This window comes from Medicago sativa, chromosome 7 (assembly GCF_051527215.1).
Source record: "Medicago sativa cultivar Bolivia chromosome 7, Bolivia_mono, whole genome shotgun sequence".
Lineage (NCBI taxonomy): Eukaryota > Viridiplantae > Streptophyta > Magnoliopsida > Fabales > Fabaceae > Medicago > Medicago sativa.
Genome location: NC_140755.1, coordinates 20,088,787 through 20,109,714, shown reverse-complemented (window position 1 = coordinate 20,109,714; position 20,928 = coordinate 20,088,787). Strand labels below are relative to the sequence as shown.

Sequence of the window (20,928 nt, the reverse complement as noted above, 5' to 3'; positions counted from 1 at the left end):
CAGGAGAGAGCGTCTCCGACGGCTGAAGGAGGAAGGTGGTGTTCCTCCGAGGCGTCGGGGTGCTAGAGGACGCCGTGCTGATGTCGAGCCTGATGTCGAGCATCATTCGGAGCAGCAAGAGTATATGGACTTAGAGCAAGAGCAGCCTGATGTGGAATTGCAGCATATGGAAGAGCAGGAGCTTGAGGAGGAGCTGCAGGCTATGGACGAGGAAATGGAAGATGTCGAGCCATGACGAAGGCGAAAGAAGAAGAAGAAGGTGGTGGACCCTGAGCCACTAGATGACTATCCTGGTGGCCCACACGAGACTGACCTGTTGTGGAAGTACAGTGTGCACCAGGCCAGGAAGGCGACTGATGACGAGGTATTTATTAATGTTAAACTAACTTTCAATCTGAAACTGTCTGTTTATGTACTTTTAAATCTACCTGTTTATGTACTTTTTAATCGGTTTGTGAAGCCATGAGTTTAAACTCACTTTAAACTCACTTTATTAATTTTAATTATTTGCAGTGGCGTGGAAAATTAAAATGCATCAGCAACGGAAAGAAGATAGAAGTGATGCATGATAAAGAAACCAGACTTATAATGGCTACACGGTGGTGGAAAGACAAATTGCAGGACACTGGCCTTTCTTGGCTTCAGGATACCAGCTACAGCCTGATTGACCATGGTCTGATTTGTGCCTTTGTGGAGAGGTGCCATGAGGAGACTTCTATCTTCCACCTTCTGTTTGGGGAGATGACAGTCACACTTGATGATTTGACATGTTTGCTGCATCTCCCCATTGACGGTATGCTCCTGTCCCACGGGTCCATATCACTGGACGAGGCTGTGGAAATGATGGAGACATACTTGGGGTCTGATCCGGGTGATGCTCTTATTGAGGTCGAAAAGACCAAAGGTGCACATTGCCGATTTGGCTACTTGGAAAGGATCTTCAAGGAGCGTTTGAAGGAGCAGAGGGATTTGGAAACCGAGTAAGGTGTGACTCAGGAGGTGGAGAGGTTGCGGGACCAGGCTGTCCGCATATATTTGCTATACTTGGTGGGGATTACGATATTCACTGACAAGAGCCAGTGGGTTGGGGATGTTGTGTACCTGAGGTACTATAGAGACCTTGATCTTGTTGTTGGTTTTTCATGGGGAGCTGCGGCACTAGCTCACTTGTATAAGAAGCTCAACAATGCTGAACGTTGGAACACCAGTCAGGTGGCAGGATACCTGACTTTGTTGCAGGTTTAAATTAAAAACTATGCTTTATTTTTTTTAAATGTAAGTGTATATGGTTTATATATTTATATGATGTTGTCTTTGGTGCAGGCTTGGGTGTTTCATCACTTCCCAAGTATGGGAAGCAAGGATGTCTGGGCAGGATATAGAGAGAATCATTATCCACGCCCGATGTTTTTTTTAACCACTGTCTGGTTTAGGTACATCAGACAACTACAGAAACCATCTGGATGCGCTTGATTTGATGAGGGTTGTCATGGCCCCATATGGAGAGCACCATCAAGCACGTCCGTTTGAGCGGGTCAGCCTTTACTCTGGATGGCTGAGATGTGGAGTCCGCATGGTGAGATATCTGCTGGAGAGGGTGCTTGGTCAGTTTGGGTGGGTTCAGATCATACTGAGACATCCCGTTGAGAGTGCACTTTCTGATGTTAATTTGGCGGAGATCACAAACCGCTTTCGGTGTGCACTTGATTATGCGCTGACACCTCAGGAGTTGGGAGAGACTGCATTTCATTAGGTGGAGGCAGTAAATGGATACATCAATTGGTTTTATCGCCATTCCCATCCACGCATGATTCTTCCTGACATGCCGGTACCGGTGTCGAGGCCACCGGAGCGTGAGGTCCTTGATGCGCGAGCTGCTCAGGAGGATGGAGACCTTGGGTACTTACAGCTTAGCGGAAGAATGAGCCGCATCAGAGACCACATCTATGTTGTGATGAGAAGTGGTCTGGTGCCGAAAGGGACTGAGGAATGGCAGCATTTGGAGGATGCGTTGAAAGAGGTGCATGATGGGAATGTTTACCGTTGTCGGGAGCTACTGTGGGTGGCAGGGGTGTTAGAGGTGGCAGAGGTGGTGGCGGAGGTGGTGGCAGGGGTGGTGGCAGAGGTGGTGGTGGTATGGGTGTAATTATTAGGAGTTGATTGTATTTAATGTAATTTTAATGTTTGAATATTTTTGACAATTATGTTATGTACCATTTGGATAATTATGTTTTAATAATGTTTGAAAATTATATTGTGTTGTTAATTTTGAAGTTATAACTTGATTTTTTGGTTCGCATATGGTCAAAGGCCAACAAAATTGACTAAATATGCTCTAAAACAGAGGCTCTGCCAAACCAGATGACTTTTGCCTCTGTACTGATACAGTCCGGATTATATAATCCGGAACCATAGTTCACCACCCCTTTTTGTTGACTTTCAACGTGGTGATTTACACTTTTCGGATTATATAATCCGAAAGGTATCTACAATTTTCGGATTATATAATCCAAATCCATCTATTCATAACTGGCATCATCATCCATCAGGGTGGATGAAGTGTCAAAATCCAAGAATAAATCCGGAATTAATATTCTGGAACGTGTTCGTATTATACAATCCGGATGAGGGGTATTTTGGGGAAAAAAAAGGGTGCGCAAGGAAAGCCATAGGGTGGGAAAAGTAATACTCAATATTTTTGGGTTATTATCAACTTTTGAGTTCAACTTGTGAATGTGCTGAAATTTTGTTCATCTCACTTCAAAAATTACTTTTAACACCGTGAAAATATTATAATGTCCTCAACGACAGTTAACGGTCGTTTGCCCAAATGACAGTTAATTCTTGTTCAGTAAGTGTTTCGTTGCGTTCTTGTTACAACTAGGTTCTTCCTCACCATCGTCATTAACTCTCCCGTACTTATTCTTCTTGTTAAATCAACTCTATATCCTATTACGTCGCTCTCACATTCATCGTATTTTATACATTGACCGTCCCTCTAACCTTAACTTCATTCTAATTTAAAGTTATTACCTCACTTTATCATTGCTTTCGACGTCATCCACTTTCCTCACTAAAACTCTATTATAAGTTTAAGGTTTTAATCTCTCAATACCGGTCGTTATAATTATCATCAAACTTTATAACTATTACCTCTTATCTTCCTTCCTATTCATCTTGCTCTCTTCTAATCAATTTCTGTCTTATTCACCGCTATCTTCATTCCTATTGTCTTTCATGACTAAATACACAACTCCTTATCATCCTTTACATTTTGTCTTAACAACCCTCTCATCGCCTACGATCATCCAAAATCGACTTCTATAATCTTTATTCATGTCTACACTTTATACGATCTTATCTAACGTTCATCTTGAGTTCTTTAACTACCTTGACTCGTTTATTCTTCAACTTAGTAATATTCCTAAACTCATTATTGTTTTAAGGAGTTTATGTTTATCTTCATCATTTACCCAAAAAGTACATACTTCATATCCCCTATCTTCATCGTCGTCTTCACTTCTTTATATCTTTCATATTTTATACCCTTTTAATCGACTTGCCACATTAGACCTTTTAAATATCCCAAGGGCTTACTCTCGTCGTTACCACTCCTCCTTGAACTACCCATCTGTATCTCTTCTACTTCTCCTTCTACTACCTAAAATACTTCACCGTTTTAGGCTCATCTCTAATTCGAGAGACCTATATTTACCTTAGTTGTCTATCTTAAACGTCTCCCTTGTTCCCCCTCCTATAATTTTATTTCACTCTCTACTAGAAGGCCATCTTTAACATCATTAGGTTCCCATATGTTACTATCTTTAGTTCATATTTAGACTTGTTTTTATCTTGAGACAACCACTTCGATTTATGCTCGAACACGCTCCCTCATTTATATAAGTAGTTTGGGGATCCTTACATTTACTTTACACACCAATGCCTTTCCTAAAATCACTATTACTTTTATAGATGTTGAAGAGTCCACTAGAAGGATTGTACTGAAATTTCATTAACAACGCAGCATGACCCAGGCGTGGTGTTTAAATCATAAATCACGTTTTAGAGGTACTAATGGATTCAAACCAATTGGAAATGAAAGCTAACACTCATATTTACAACTTTCTTGAAGACACCAAGATGCAATTCTAAACAGAAATTGGTGGAGAAGTTTATTTTCTTAAGGCTGGGAGAGATGCACGACTGTGCTGACCCATGTGTGGTATTATGATCATAACTTACGTTGTGGGTGTCTGATTGAGGTCAAATCAAAGCCAATGGAAATCTAATATCCATACCTACAACTTTCAGTTTTACACCAAGACCCAGTTTGGAATAGAAATGGGTGAAAAACACCCAAAAGTAGGCGCTAGGCTCCAGGAACAAACACCTGAGGTGCCAGCTCTCGGGTGTTGGATGCTAGGCGCCCTAACTGCAGCGCAACGATGTGATACTTTCTCACACCATTTACCTAATTGCATCACTCTTCACGTGATTAAAGCCTCTAAATCAATTACCATAACCTTGGTTTTTGAATTTTAATCTTTTAACCACAAAAACAACCCTCTTCAGCATTTTCGGTAGCTCTCCTTCTCCATCATTTCTACAGCCCCAAACAGAAAATTAAACCCTAGAGATAAAGAGATTCTCCCCATTACCTTGAATCCTTCGAAATCTTCGGTTTGGCTTGCTGTTGTTGCAACTAAGGTTTTCCTCTTCCTCTGCTCCTTTCTTTTTCTTTTCCACGTTCAGCAATATTGACTCCCTAACCTCTATATTTTTCTATTTATATTCGGACTGGTCACTCGTTGTGATCCTTTCTCTCCTCACCCCACTATTCTTTTACTCTATCCCTCCCCCACTTATTTAAAACTTATATTCTACACCTCCCGACTCTATTATTCTTATGTTGATTCATCTCTTCATTTTATTTAATTCCTCATACTACTTCTCAGTCATCATCAATATTCTATTTTCTCAACAACAAATTAACACTAAAGCAAAAGCAACATCAGTAATAATTTTAACCAAAACCTCGCTTATCTAACTTTATGAAATTAATTAAAAATAGAAAATCAGGGTTTTACAAACAACGAGAATGAAAATACTTCAAAACGTCAATGAACAGTCGCATTTGGAGAATGAAAAATAATCCAACCAACGAGAATAAAAGAGACGTTTCAAGATCAACCCAGGCAAACGATGGGAACAAAAGTAATCCAACATACAACAACAAAAGAGACACTTTGTGATTCATATCTTTTGTGTTGCTTCCTTAGAAAAAGAAAAAATGTGGGTGCTCATTGCTTGGAGAAAATAAAAAGGCAATGTCAAAATTCAGAATTAGTCATTGTTAACTGTTTCAAGAAATTAATTTCACAGAAGTTTAATAGTGTTAAGGTCAAGGGAGGTTCGTGTAAGTAAAATAGGGGTGGCAATATGATCCATGAGATCCATATCTATCTATCCATCAAAAAAAAAAAAATTGTTAATGGATTAGTTTAGATCCATCCACCTTATTTTAAAAAATTCATTGGATCATTTCTTTAAAAAAAATCTCATGGATAATTTCAAATAATATTAATCTTTTTTATTTAAATAATTATATATTTGATAAAATTAAAAAAAATTAATTGTAAAATTAATTAAATAAAAAAACTGCCAGAAAAAAAGAAAAAAATTAATTTTTTAATATTTAAATAATATTAAATTAATACATGTTTTAATATTATTTTATTATAGGTGGTGGTCAACGCCAGAGCTTGGCCGGTCTATGCCGGAGCTCCTCTGTTGACCACTGTGAGCTGCCGCCATTGGGTTGTTGGAGAACCACTGTGGTCAACGTCGGAGGTGGCCGGTTTTGGGCTTATATCAATATTATTGGGCTAGAAAAAAACAGTTTTGGGTCTGTTACTTAAAATTTTCTATGATTGAATTCACTAAAAAAACACTTTAATAACTAATGCACCTCTTGAAAAAAAACCATACACATTAACTTATGGATCAGATGGATAATCCATCCATTAAAATCTAGTAATGGATGGATTGGATGGACGTAATCTTTAATGGATGGATTGGATGTTTTTTTCAACAGAAAAAATAGTGGATTTTAATGGACTAATGGATTTTTTTACCCATCCATTAAGATCCAAATCCATATTCATCCAATCCATCCATTTTGCCACCTTAAAGTAAATAGAGCTTGGATACATTTACAATAACCTTGAGAGAAGATGAGTGTAATTTCCTCCTTTTAATTAAAATTAAAATTAATTTAAAAAGAAAAACATAATAAAATACATTAGATTTCTTTCTCTTTCCTTTCCATCTTGTTTCATTGAATAAACTTTCAAATATCTTCAAATCAAAAGCAACATTTTGCTTTTCTCTACAAAACCCAATTATTATAGAAGAATAAGCTTTAGTTTAGGGGAAGTTTTACTCATTTGACGACTCAAATTGAAAATCTCACAAAACGCACGTGAACTTTTTAAGCCCAATTTCAATTGTTTCATTTCTCATTTTTGCATCTCAATTTTGAGACCTTTAATGCCAAATTTCTAAATTTTTACCTACTTTAATTGTATGACTCCCATGCCCACCCCCACCCATTTTTTAATTTATGATATTTTCAATCCCCGTGAGCTTAGCACAGTTGGTAGGGATATTGCATATTATATGCAGGGACCGGGGTTCGAACCCCGGACACTTCACTTCTCCACAATTTAATTGTGTGAGCTTTAGCCACTAGGCTACTTGACCAAAAAAAAACAGTTTACATTTTCATTTTCTATTTTTATATTTTTGGTTCTTAAGGTTTATACTTAATTTTTCTTTCAAATCTCTATTTTCAGATGTGGTTGTTGAAATCTCTATGAAAAAATCTTCAATCATCTTCCTCTTCCTTGTATCTAACTTCTCGCCAATTGGTTATGTTTGGATTGGAAAGGTTAACACAAAAATATGAATCAAGTTTTAAACAATGAGAATTGGAAATTAGGTTGGATCGAGCAGTGAAATATTGTGTGAAATGGATTTGCAATTTTGTGTATAGATGCCTTAAATAAGATTTCGGAAATGGGGTTGATACAAATCGTAGCTGAATTGAGTTTTTCTAGGTTTGGATGAAAAACAAGGTATGGTGATGAAGAGAAAGCTATGAGGATGAAGAAAAAAGAAAAACATAATAAAACAAATCATCGAAATACTCTAGTGAATATGTCACATCAGCGTAAGTGTAGACAAATAATCACATTTAACTTCCTTAGATCAACAATATAGCCTTGCAGATATTTATTGGCACTCGTTAGTGTATGATCCAGATCATTAGCTTTTGGCCAACCTGCTTTCACCACAAAACCATCCTTCTTCAAAATCTCTCTCCAAATAAACTCTGCATAATGTCGACAGATGGGTGCTAGACGACGTGTATGTACATCCATAAAATACCACACCAATTCGTGATTGTAATCCTCTATATTATCTTTATTATTATAGTTATATGTCGATCTATACTCATCCCTTGCAGCTTGAAGGTCGTAAACTCCACTCTTAAGGGCTTCTCGAAACATGAAGTTGGTGTAATTTTGCTCGGTTGTTTGGACAACAATGTTTATTGCATTGGAGAACACACGGTCAACATAAGCAGACGAGGCACCAACTCTCATAGAAGATTCTGCCACACCAATTTTTTTTTCTTCATACAAAGCAATCTCTTGGGTGAGTCGGAGAATTGTGTTATTTGATTTCTCAAAAGAAAAATTTGTATCATTGGTGCCATCAGTAGTATCAGCCAAAGAGAAACGTGTAGCATCAACATAAAACTCTTCAATTGCTTGACGAATAGTCCTTAAGTTTCCAGTGGACTTGGACATTTTTTCATTATTGAGTTGTACGTGGTCATTGCATCTAAAACCATGAGGCCAGTGGCGCTTGGACCAAATTGCAGTGTGGTTGTAAATGCAAAAAGTAAGATGATTTTGAATGAGATTCTGTTGGAACATACGTGGAAATTGAGTAATTGACTAAACACAAATTCCCACAATGGGTAGCACTAGTGTAGTGTGAATTGAAAAAAGTGGAAGTCCCACATGGTATGGATCATACATTAGTAGTGTTTAAATAGTGGGGGTGTACCTGTAATTAATGGGGGTACATAATTAAGTGAACGAAGTAAGCACTAGAAAAAATATATATATTGATTTTTATTTTGGAGGTGTCCGAGGTTCGAACCCCGGACCTTGCATATATTATGCGTTGTCCTTACCAACTGAGCTAAGCTCACGGGGACAAAAAAAAAAATATATTGATATATATTTCATTATTTGGAAATGATAAATTAAATAATTAATTTAATCATTATTAGAAAGTGTTTTCTTAGTCCCCAAGTTTTGCTAAAATATTTTGCAACGCAATCTAGAATATTTTGGAACACAATCTAAAATATTTTGGTAGGCAATCTAACATATTTTAGTGCGTGATCTGAAATATATTTTGATACTCAATAATATATTTATGTACTGAATAATATATTTTTGTACTCAATATGATATATTTTGATACTCAATTTGAGATATTTTTGTACTAGATCTAATATGTGAATTACTTGCTCCCAAAGTTTCTCACTTATTAGTTGTGAACTTTCTCTATAAATAGAGAGCTCACACAGTGCATTCAACACACCGAAAGTCACATTGATGCTTCATGTGCTTTTCCTCTCTTCTTCCTCCTTCGACTTGTTTTGACAAGTCCTACTCCTTTTTCTACTCCTTTCTGTCCCTTCAGGAATTAAGAGTGTTCTTAAGACATATTTTGCAACGCAATCTAGAATATTTTGGAACACAATCTAAAATATTTTGGTAGGCAATCTAACATATTTTAGTGCGTGATCTGAAATATATTTTGATACTCAATAATATATTTATGTACTGAATAATATATTTTTGTACTCAATATGATATATTTTGATACTCAATTTGAGATATTTTTGTACTAGATCTAATATGTGAATTACTTGCTCCCAAAGTTTCTCACTTATTAGTTGTGAACTTTCTCTATAAATAGAGAGCTCACACAGTGCATTCAACACACCGAAAGTCACATTGATGCTTCATGTGCTTTTCCTCTCTTCTTCCTCCTTCGACTTGTTTTGACAAGTCCTACTCCTTTTTCTACTCCTTTCTGTCCCTTCAGGAATTAAGAGTGTTCTTAAGACCATAGTCAATCTTCAGTTTGTTATCCTTTCGGAAAATTCTTGGAGAAGTTAGAACTAGAATGGTAGTAACACCATATTTGAGTGGTCATAGTACTATAGTTGGAGAAGTTAAAATTAGAATGTTGGTAACACCATATTTGAGTGGTCTCAACACCATAACAGAGTGGTAACAATACCATATTGGTTTCAGTATTAGTACCATACTAGAGGGTGTTATTTCTTGAACGATTATTTACGATGCAGTATTTAATCGAACAGGTGAACTGGGCTGTTTTATCCTGAAGGCACACGGTTGTTAGTCTACCTTGCACGATTTTGGGTAGCGCCATGATTTGTCTTAAAGAAAGCGACCTTGTCGTGACTCAATCCGGTAGGACTTCAAGAAGACTCAACATGGTAATATCTTCGGTGGTGATTTCGATTTTATCAAAAAGGTACGTTTCTGAACCCGAAAAACAACAGATTCTTACCAAAAACTCGAAGATCAAAAAGGTACCAAAACTCAAACTCCAACTTCATTCTTAGGGTTGATGAAATATCAACAGACTTAGGCAAAGGATCACCACAGGAGACTATACTCTTAAGATCATTTTTAATTCCGATGGGACATTATTCCTGAAAAGGGATTATGATCTTAAAATAACTCTTTATTTCGAATGGACATATATTATCGAATGGACTATATTCTTAAGACCATTCTTAATTCTGATGGGATATAGAGGAAATTTTTTAGTGTGGTCAACCGTGTACATAAAGAAGGAAAAAAGAGATTTGCAAATGGATGAATGGAAGATGATATGTTAGGGACTTACAATTCATAGGACAATTCATAGGGTTGGCAACCCTCATTTTGGTCCCCAAAAGTGTACGGCTCTGTCAAACAATTCTTGTCAAATCAGTTGGAATTTTCATGTCTACTTGCCTTTTGTTTAGGGGAAATTACCTGATCTCTATAAACGACATAAACATTTTCTCTAGTTTTATAAGATCTCTTAAAACAGATAAACACATTGTTGAAAATTATTCAATTTCTTTATCTTTGTTTTATTTAAATCTCTACACATACATATTATTCTCAGGTTTTTTATACACATCATACATGAATATCAACCCATTGATTTGGTTTTATCTTTATTATTGGGCAATTATGCCCACGAGGTGTTTGTTCTTGACAGGGAAATCTTTGATTATTGTAGCATACAATGTGTTCATTTTAGCTGCCTTAATAAACACGATGGCACCCGAATCATGTTTTGGAAATATGAAAATTTGTATCAAAATTGGCGATTCCAACTTGGCGATGACATTTGGGTGGCGATGACATTTGGCAAATAAATTCCCAATATCCCCAATAGTAGATTCGCAGAAAATACTTTCAGCCAACGAGAACAAAAGAGACGTTTGAAGACAAACGAAGAGAACAGACGAAACAAAAGAGACACTTTGTGCTTCATGTCTTTTGTGTTGCTTCCTTTGAGTAAACAAAAATTTGGGTGCACATTTCTTGAAAACGAAATGGCGATATCAAAAATTAGGCAGTGTGGGGAGTTGGATTCATTTACAATAACCTTGGGGCAGGTGAGTGTAATTTCTCTTTTTATTTAAAATTAAAATTAATTAAAAAAAACATAATAAAATACATTAAATTAAATGAAATTCATCTTATCTTTCTTTTCTTTTCATCTTATCTTCCTGCTTCATTGGAAATTAGGTTGGATCGGGCGGTAAAATATTGTGTGGAATGGGTTTGCAATTTATTGTGTATAGATGTCTTAGAATGAATTTAGGAAATATGATTGATACAAATCGTAGTTGGATCTAGCTTTTCTAGGTTTAGATGAACAACAAAGTATGGGTGATGAAGGGAAAAGTAAGAGGGATGAAGAAGAACGAACGTGATAAATTTGTTTTAATTTATTGTGTTTTAGTTTCTAAGAAAAGAAAACTAAAACAAATCATTGAAATATCATAATCAACATGTCATATATGACGTATCATCACATCACATTTAATGGATACTAAAGGTTTTTGATTGAATTGACTAGCAATTTTTAACAATTTTTATTAATTTAGAGATTGTTTGACAGCGCAAAACATTTTTAATAATTTACTCATTTGGGGATAGAAACAAATAAAAATAGGGTTAGGGTTTCTAATTTATGAAAGATTTTTTTTATTCACACCCCATATATTTCTAGTTACACCCATATTTTCTTAAAAGTTTTTAATAATACTAAAATTGCCCTTTAATATAAATTTTCTTAAAACCTTGATTTTATTCATTGTCACTTTCACCCTCTTTTACCCACAAACTGACGTTTAATCAAATTCTATAGAAGATTAAAGAGTGAATCAAAATATCTTTCATCCATACTCAATCGTATATAAGTAAAAGTGATCTTCTTCTTTTTCAATAATGGTAGTTTCAATTTTTTTCTTCTTGTTCAACTGTACTGTAAGACAGTTTCAATTTACATTGTTGAGGTTAACTTAAATTCAGTTTATGTAGATTCATGTAAACTAAGTTTGCATGAATCTAGTTAAACTGAGTTTACATGACTTACTTAAACTAAATTAACATGACCTAACTAATTTTACAAGAACCTACTTGAACTGACATGACCTACTTAAACTCGGTTTACATGAACCTGTTTAAATTGAGTTTACATGACCTACTTAAACTCAGTTTACATGTACATACTTAAAATAAGATTACGTAGAATCATTGAACAAGGTTGATATGGACACTTAAACTCAGTTTACATGCCCTACTTAAACTGAGTTTACATGACCTACTTAAATTGAGTTTAAGTATGTACACTTAAACTCAGTTTACATGACCTACTTAAACTAAGTTTACATGATCTACTTAAACTGAGTTTAAGTATGTACACTTAAATTAATTTACATGACCTACTTAAACTAAATTTACATAACCTACTTAAACTGAGTTTAAGGAAGAGGGGTTTTGGGGTGTAACCAACCAATAAGGAAGAGACTTTTTGAAAATCAAATTTTATGAAAGGGTCATTTTGTCATTTTGAAGTGTAACCGGGAATATACATGGTGTAATTAGAAAAAGTCTTTATGAAATTGTCATTTTGGTGTTTTTATTGACCAAAATTTCATTATTTTTTTTAAAGACCAAAATTTCATTATTCTTATTTAGACTTTACACAATTTTTTTTTGTTTGTCGGTCTGTAATATTTTGTTGGACCATATGTTTTTCTAACTCTCTAGTACTTTAGGAATCTTATATGTTATGAATTTGTTTTTTGTTGTTTAATTTTAAGATCAAATATAACATTAAATAATATTGAAAAATAGAACATGACTTTTTTTCTCGAAAAAAATAATTCGTGTTATTTTATTAACATAAAGTGTAAAAAAAAAGTTCAATGTTATATCAAATAAAAATATACAAATATTTAAAAATGTATCCTAATATCATATGATTAACAATAAATGTAAACAAAATGTTCTCTATTTTAATTGAAAAAGTGAATATTTGATAATTTATGCTAATATGATATAATCCTCACAAAAAAAAAATCACTTGATAATTTAAATTTAAAATTATACTTAATTAGTTTGTACGCATTTGTGCAAAAAAATAGATAAAAAAGAAGAAAATGCAACTGAATAAATGACGAGAAACTAGACACTGAAGAAATAATTAATGTTGATGATGTTCCCTATCCACGTTTAAAGTGGTGACTAATATAATTTATAACTTGTCAAAAAAAATAGTACAGCTTTACAAAATCTTACATGATTATTTACAAAACTTAAATTATTTGAAAAATAAAAATTACATAATACATAAAAGAAATAAGAATTAGAACTTAAAATAACTCTCTATTTCTAACATATATAATAATCACTCTCACATAATATATATGACTTCAAGAATTGTATTTAATACATGAAGAGCAATTTATAATGAGTTTTTATGATACAAATCAAATTAAAGTGGTTATGACATACAATATACATGATTATTTAAAAAAAATAGTTATTTCATATATAGTAGATACATGGTGCATAAGTGAAATATGGGTTGGAATTTACAATCTCTTATTCATTCACACACCACATGCATGACTCCTATAGTAATTTTTAATGTATATAAAAAGCAATAGAGTCGATTCTCATGATACATATCAAATTAAAGTAGTTGTAATTAAAAACTAATATTTAACATATGAATGAAGAATGAATAAAATTGAAAGTAATATAAAATTATAGTTGATTTGTCTAAATTGAGATTAAAAAAAAAACTTAGTGATATGTTAATTTATGTTACTCCCTCCGGTCCTTTTCATAAGAAAATTTTCAAATTTTTTTTGGTTCTATTTATAAGAAAATGTCACAACTTTTAAGGTATAATTATTGTTTAAAAGACTTTTCTATACCTTAATTAATGTTTGTCTTTATAATATTAGTGGGTGTATTTAATGCTTCACAATTTTAATGAGGGTATATTTGTAAAAATATTCAAAAAATTGAACTAATTAATGATTGCATTGGTTTTGATGTTTTTCGGTTTTTCATAATAAAGACTGGAGGGAGTATTTATCCTTTCCAAATTGGTAACTCGCAATAGAAAACAATTGGTAACTCACAACTAGGGATGTGAATAGGTTAGGCTGAGCTAGGCTTTGCAAAGCCTAAGCTTGGCCTGCCAAATTTTTTTGAGGCCTAGGCCTGGCCTGCGGTCTGTCATAGGCTTCCTTTTTAAGCCTGAGTCTGGCCTTCTGAAAACCTGATACGACCTGCTAGCCTGTTTAAAATCCTAGTTCATATAAACATCTTTAAATAAGCAATGTGATCGAAGTTTAAATAGACTAGCGAACTAATATATCAGTTAGATTAAACTCGCTTTTGATAATCAACATGAATTTTTAAGGAATTTATATTGTATCATATTTCAATTTTAGTTTATAATAATAAATTTAAATATGTAAAAAATTAATGTATAGCTTAGATCACTATAAAGGTTAACAAATTTTTATTTTAATTTAAAGTATAAAATATAATATAATAATAAATAATATTATTAAATTTACTTAAATAGGCCGGCATAATAGGCCTAAGAGTCTTTTTGAATGGCTTATGACCGAACTGCTCTTTACCCAAATGGATTTGCTTATTCCCAAAGTAAATTATATATATACCCCTACGCAAGTTAACTCATGTAGCGTGAATTAACTCAAGAAAGTTATAATTTGAACGTGACTTAAGTCACGCAGCGCGGGTTAACTCACGCTGCGTGAGTTAAGTCAGTTAAGAGCAAAACACAGCAACACATTCCTCATTTCTAAACTTCCCAAAACACGAAAATTTCACCCCCAAAGTCGAATTTCATCAATCATGTGCCATTCAAAGCCAAATTCGTCCACAATATCAAGTAAATGATGATTATACTACTTTTTGGCATTATTTTGGTTGAAATTTTCGAATTTTTGTAGAAAATTTACATTTTTAAGTTTTTAAAAATTTTGCTTGCATGTTATAGATTATGATTGTCAGTGATGATTTAATTTAGGAATTGTTGTTTAGGGTACAATGTGGTAGTTTAGGGTTTAGAAATTGTTAGATTAGTTGTTTGAAAATTGCACACTACGTGTTCGGTAAAATGCCTCTATGATGTTTTTTTGTTTTTTTGGATTGTTAATGATGTAATTAGTTAGAATTATGTTTGTTAATGTTGATTATAGTTAATTTGACTGCAGTGTGGTAGTTTATGGATTCAAATGACACTGTCGACATTATAATGTTGTTGTTGTATTGTTAAAGATGACACATGGGTTGCTGTCAAAATTATGTGCAAATGTGTTAAATATTTTTTGATTTTTGTACAGATATGTTTGAACAGGAGAGGCTTGACATGCTTAGGTTAGGGAGGATTGCCCCTGCTAGTAGTGCACGTAGGGAGAAGCAAGCACTACAACCTCCGGAAGGTCGAGGTCGAGGTCGAGGGAGAGGGAGAGTGGGGGGCACGAGACTTGGTACCGTTGATGCTGTGGGGGGATCGACGTCACAGACGAGTCCATCCCAAATAGTGGACCCGACACAGTACCAGCATGAGCAGCAGTATCAGGAGCAGGCGTATCAGGAGCAGCCTGGATTTCAGCCGGGTTATCAGTATCAGAAGGGGTATGAGTATCACCAGCGGTATCATGCTCAGTTTCACGAGGGGTATCAGCCTGAGCAGCCTCCTCAGCCGCAGTATGTCGAGGCTCCTGAGCAGCATCATGTCGAGCCTCCTCAGCAGCAGCATCCTGAGCAGCATCCTCAACAACAGTATGCAGAGCCTGTTATGGAGGACGAGGATGGGGGCTTTCCAGGGGGGCCTTATGAGATGTCACTTTTACCGAACTTCGGTAAACACGTGGCATGCAGACTTTGGAACGATAAAACAGTAAGTATAATTGTTTTATTTAATTTAATGATATTTTACGTATTTAAGTATAATTGATTTATTTTATACGTAGAATATTTATAGTTTATTATTATGTAAAGTTTATTTTACGTTGAATATGTTATGTTTATTTAATTTAAGTATGATTACGTAGAATATGTCATGTTTATTTTACGTTGAATATGTTATTTTTATTTAATTTAAGTATGATTACGTAGAATATGTCATGCTTATTTTACGTATTTAAGTATAATTGATTTATTTTTTACGTAGAATATTTATAGTTTATTATTTCATGTTTATTTTACTAATTTAAATTTTTTTTTATTTTAGTTGCAAGCGGATCATAAGTTGAATGGCGTCTCACACGGGAGGAAACTTAGGCTTTCTGCTTTGTCCCTTCCGTTGCCGGTAGAAGATAACCCTTGGTTCTGGAACCCTGTGGATGCATCTGGTCTTAGGCCCCTCCTTCTGACTGGGTATGATATCATCAACCACGGGTTAGTTTGTGCTATGGCCGAGAGATGGCATCAGGAGACCAGCAGCTTCCATCTGCATGTTGGGGAGATGACCATCACACTGGATGATGTGGCTTGTCTTCTAAGCATACCCGTCGCTGGACGGCTCATTCAGGAGGATGAGTTAGATCATGACCATGTTGTAGATCTGCTGGTGACTCACCTATTGTTTCCGGTGGAGGAAGCGATTGGGCAGGTGAGTGATTTTTGTGCCTGTGTCACTTACACGGCCCTGAAAGAGCGTTATGAGCAGTTGTTGAGTAGGTGTAACCATTTGCAGGGGGAGGAGGATTTATCAGAGGAGGAGGAGCAGGAGCTGAGTCATATTAGGCCCGCCTGTGTGAAGGCGTTTTTGTTGCTCTTGCTTGGCTACACCCTTTTTGCCGGCAAGAACAGCAAAACCATAAGTCTGCTTTGTATGGTTGCGATTCGGGATTTGCCTAACATAGGCACCTGGTCATGGGGTGCGATGAGACTTGCTTTCTTGTACGAGCAGCTGAATCTTACCTCCAGCGAACATGTTGGCTCCGTTGGTGGTTACATGACCTTGCTTGTGGTAATATATTATTTTATTTTATTTTTAAAGTTAATCGTAAATGTATAGTTTTTTGTATGATACTTGTGTGCTGATATAAATCTGTCTTTTTGTGTTTGTAGGGACGGGTTATAGCTCACATGAGACATGCGTTCCGAGGAAGAAATATGATGATTACGAACGGCATAACCCATTCGTGGGTAGATGGAAACCTAAAAGGGGGTTTGCTGATGCTGAGCACTTCAGAGGCTTGTTGGATTCGATGGAGCATTGTCATGTCACCTGGAGACCGTACGAGCACCGACGAGACGTGACGCCTTTTCTGGACGTGTGCTGGTACTCTGGATGGATCATGGCCGGCAAACAAAGGATGGTGTGCCACTTGCCGGAGCGGGTTCTGAGGCAGTACAGACATGTTCAGAGGGTTCCCCGACCTCCTACTACGGTTATGCCTCTTGCCCCAGCAGATGTGGATGTTGCCTTCTTGGAGTTTGCTATGCATGTCGTTTCCCAACAGCAGAGGGGTCAGCAGGTCCCGGACGACGAACCTTGGAAGCATTCAGATAGGTACATTAGGTGGTTCTACCGTGTATTCCATCCTCTCATCGTCAACCCTGCTCCAGAGCCTGACAATGTCATGCCGAGACCTGTCTACTAGGATATTCTTGTTGACCAGGAGTGGACCGGACATCCTCCTGATCCATTGCAGGTCATCAGCTGAATCAGAGGCAGAGTGGAGCATGCGATGCAGATTGCAGAGGTGGTTTCAAATCCACTTTTCTTCGGCATATTGGAGGGCCTTCGGACCAATTATAGCGTGTTTGACCATCAGCAGGTTCCGAGGAGGAGGTCTAGGAGTCATAGTCCACAGGAGCAGCAGTAGTGTCTTGTTTTTATGACTTTTTTTATGACTTTTTTTTGCTATTTGTAGTATTTTTCTCGACATTTTGGTTGTATGATATTTACATTTGCGCGGTTGCGCCTCTTTATGACATTTGACTTAATTTTCGTTAAATTATTATTGAATGAATGCATGTTCTCTAAATTAGGAGTTTTGGTTAAATCAATGAATGATTGTACCTATATTATGTTTGAATGAATGCATAAAAGACTGTTACAGGGAATGAAGGAACAAGGCAGTAGCTACTGCAACTGCCAGTCTGATCTGGTACGTTCATAGCCCCAGTGTGAGTTAACTCACGCTAGTGTTACAACTAGCGTGACTTAACTCACGCTACTCATTGTCTGTTGAATTGTGCATGCTTTGAACCAGTGTTAACACTAGCGTGACTTAAGTCACACAACGTGACTTAAGTTACGTAGCGTTTTGTACTAGCGTGAGTTAAGTCACGCTACTTGTCTTAAGCCACGTACCATTTTGTACTACCGCATGTTAAGTTACGTAAGGGTAAAAAGGTCATTTACTTTGGGAATGAGCAAAAATGTTTGGTTAAAGAGCAGGATTCGGCCTTTTAAGTTAAAAAGGCTTTTAAAAAAACCCTGACCTTCTCTATTTAAGAAAAAAGTCTGGCCTGGCCTGGCCTGACCTGTCGTAAGCTAAGCCGTAGGCTCCTGTAGGCCGACCTGATCTATTCCCATCCCTCCTCACAACATAAGACAATTGGTTATTTCCTCTTCTTCCTCTAATACAGAAGAAGTCTAGTAAGTTTTCATCTCAATTTTTCTAGCCAATCATTTGATTTCAGAAATTGAGGTGTATGGCAAAAATAAAAAATTGGAAAGCTGCAGTACCATATTAATACCCCTAATATCATATAATCCCATAAGCTTAAATTTTAATCCAAACAAAGAAGCCACAAATTTTGGACGGCCTACATATTGGTGCACAACATATTTAGACTTGCTTAATATGGACTTCATTTTTTGAGGCATAATATGGACTTCATGATCAATACACTTATGCAAGTGTTTGAAAAAAATGCAAAAATTGTTTTTTACATGTCGATAGGCTGTTTTAGATTTATTTTGTGGTCTTTCACATAGGTTATGATACAACTTATGTAAAGCTTATAATTCAGTCCGTATTTGTTGAGCATGACTCGTTCGCTAATAAGTGGGTAGACGCTTGTGCATAGCAAGTGTAGCTAAAACGGGCAGACACTTCAAGAGTAAACTTGTAATTTAAACAATAGTATATTTTTGTTCAGACAGACCTAAAGATTGAGGTCCCGGATTCGAATTTGAATAAAGGTATCTAACTTAACAATTTTGACATTGTCAGTTGATCTAAATTTTACAGACCTAAATTATTATAAAAAGCTATAGCATGTCGTCGAAGACATCTTAATATATATAAATGTTAAACAGTCCTGATTAACCCTAATCCCGCCTTTTTTGAGGGGTTTGAAAAATATTTATGAAAAAATTTCTCTTCGAACCCATCCAAAGATTCGAACTCGAACCCATGCGATGTTAGTTACTTCAAAGCATTTTGACCTCCAAGCCACTTGTTGTTTTTGTGATATTATTTGGCTTCCACTACATGATATCCAATATTAAACTCCCTTCTCAAAAAACCAATTAATTCTTTTTCCTTACTTTCCAAACGGTTTTGAACCCTTTTTTCTCCTTTCTCTTTCGCAATCTAAACCCAAAATTCTGCGGGTTTTCATCCATTTCTTCCCCTTTATACAGTAGCTTTATACAATAACTTTTTTCCTTTGATTTGTATTTTGAACTATTTAATTAGCTCATTGTTTAAATTTTGCTCATTGTAGTCTTTATTGAAATGTTATACATAATACATTTAAACATGTCGACAACTAATAATATAGTCAATCTGATGCTTATATATAAAAATCGAAACAAACCCGTGCATCGCACGGGTCAGGGTCTAGTAAGAATAATTGGTCAAACATCACTGTCTACCTTTGAGTTAGAAAGGATGCAATAAAATAAATTAACTAAGAAAACAACATTACAGATCTCAAAATAAATACACCATCATAAAACCAATTCACCTACAAGAAATAAGTCTCAAAATAAATCCACGGCCATAAAACAAGTCTGTAAAAAACAGATCACAAAACATAATTAAATTATTTCTTTCTTAAAAAAAAACATAATTAAATTATTTCTTTCTTAAAAAAAACATAATTAAATTATTTCTTTCTTAAAAAAAACATAATTAAATTATTTCTTTCTTAAAAAAAAAACATAATTAAATTAGTCACCTAGATAAGTGATCTCAAGTCAATCATCATCCTACATCATGATCATACGATGCTTTTGTTATTGTTGTAACAGTTGGCTCCAAGTTTCCAACATCCCTCTCTTCATCATTGCCCACTACATCTACATATCATAATTAAAGTGTAAATAATTAAACAAACAATTGTAAACAAAATCAATTAGGATATTTGGGACAATTTGTATCTCATGCACTTACTTAGAATTAGAACATGTATAAAATTCAATTGCTACTTCATTTAATTTCTCCATATATACTTGGAGGCTTTTATAATACTCAACTTAAATTAATTAGAAGCTTTCAAAAGCAATATGCTCATCACAATTGGGTTTAAGACTAATGAACAGAAAGTAGCAACTAGCAAGAACGGGCAATTTGGATCCACATTTTGTTCTTTAGATAACAGAAATATTTACCCTGCTCTACATACAATTTGATACACTTATACCACAGGGATCACATAATTAGACACACCATGTCCTGCTATTATTTGTTTCATTCAAGTCAGAATATTTTATGTAGCATTCATTATAAATATTGTGCATGAGATAAAAAAATGCAAGCATGAGAAAAAAAATGTAAGAAATATTCTGTCACAATATATCATCATGGAAAAGAACAGATTTTATGTCTAATAGGTTAAGGGGGTGTTTGTTTCTAAGAAAAAAAAGGGAAAGTTGAGGGAAAGATTATGAATATTTATGGGATGAAAATCTTCAAAAGATATGATCACATGATAATTTTAATTGAACAAATATAAACTTATAGATCAAACGAATTCAAGGGTTAATATTTAGTGTCAACGAATTTAATGACATCTGGTGTCAACATAGATCCTGACTATAAATATTTATTGAAAGTTTTTTTTTTGGTAGAGAATTATTATTTAAATTTTTTTTTTTCTAGGGATATTGTTTAAAGTTTTTAAGGGATGTTTCGACAGTTATCTAGAACGAATGAAAAGCAAAAGTAGAGGGACCCACATATGCCACGTAATCAAAACAGTTAATATTTCATTCTTCGCT

General features: G+C 35.0%; 1 pseudogene; it reads right to left on the bottom strand.

Moving 5' to 3' along the window:
- Positions 1-7,226: 7,226 nt before the first annotated feature.
- Positions 7,227-7,874, bottom strand: LOC146904902 (leucine--tRNA ligase, cytoplasmic pseudogene; annotated as a pseudogene).
- Between the last annotated feature and the right edge of the window lie 13,054 nt (positions 7,875-20,928).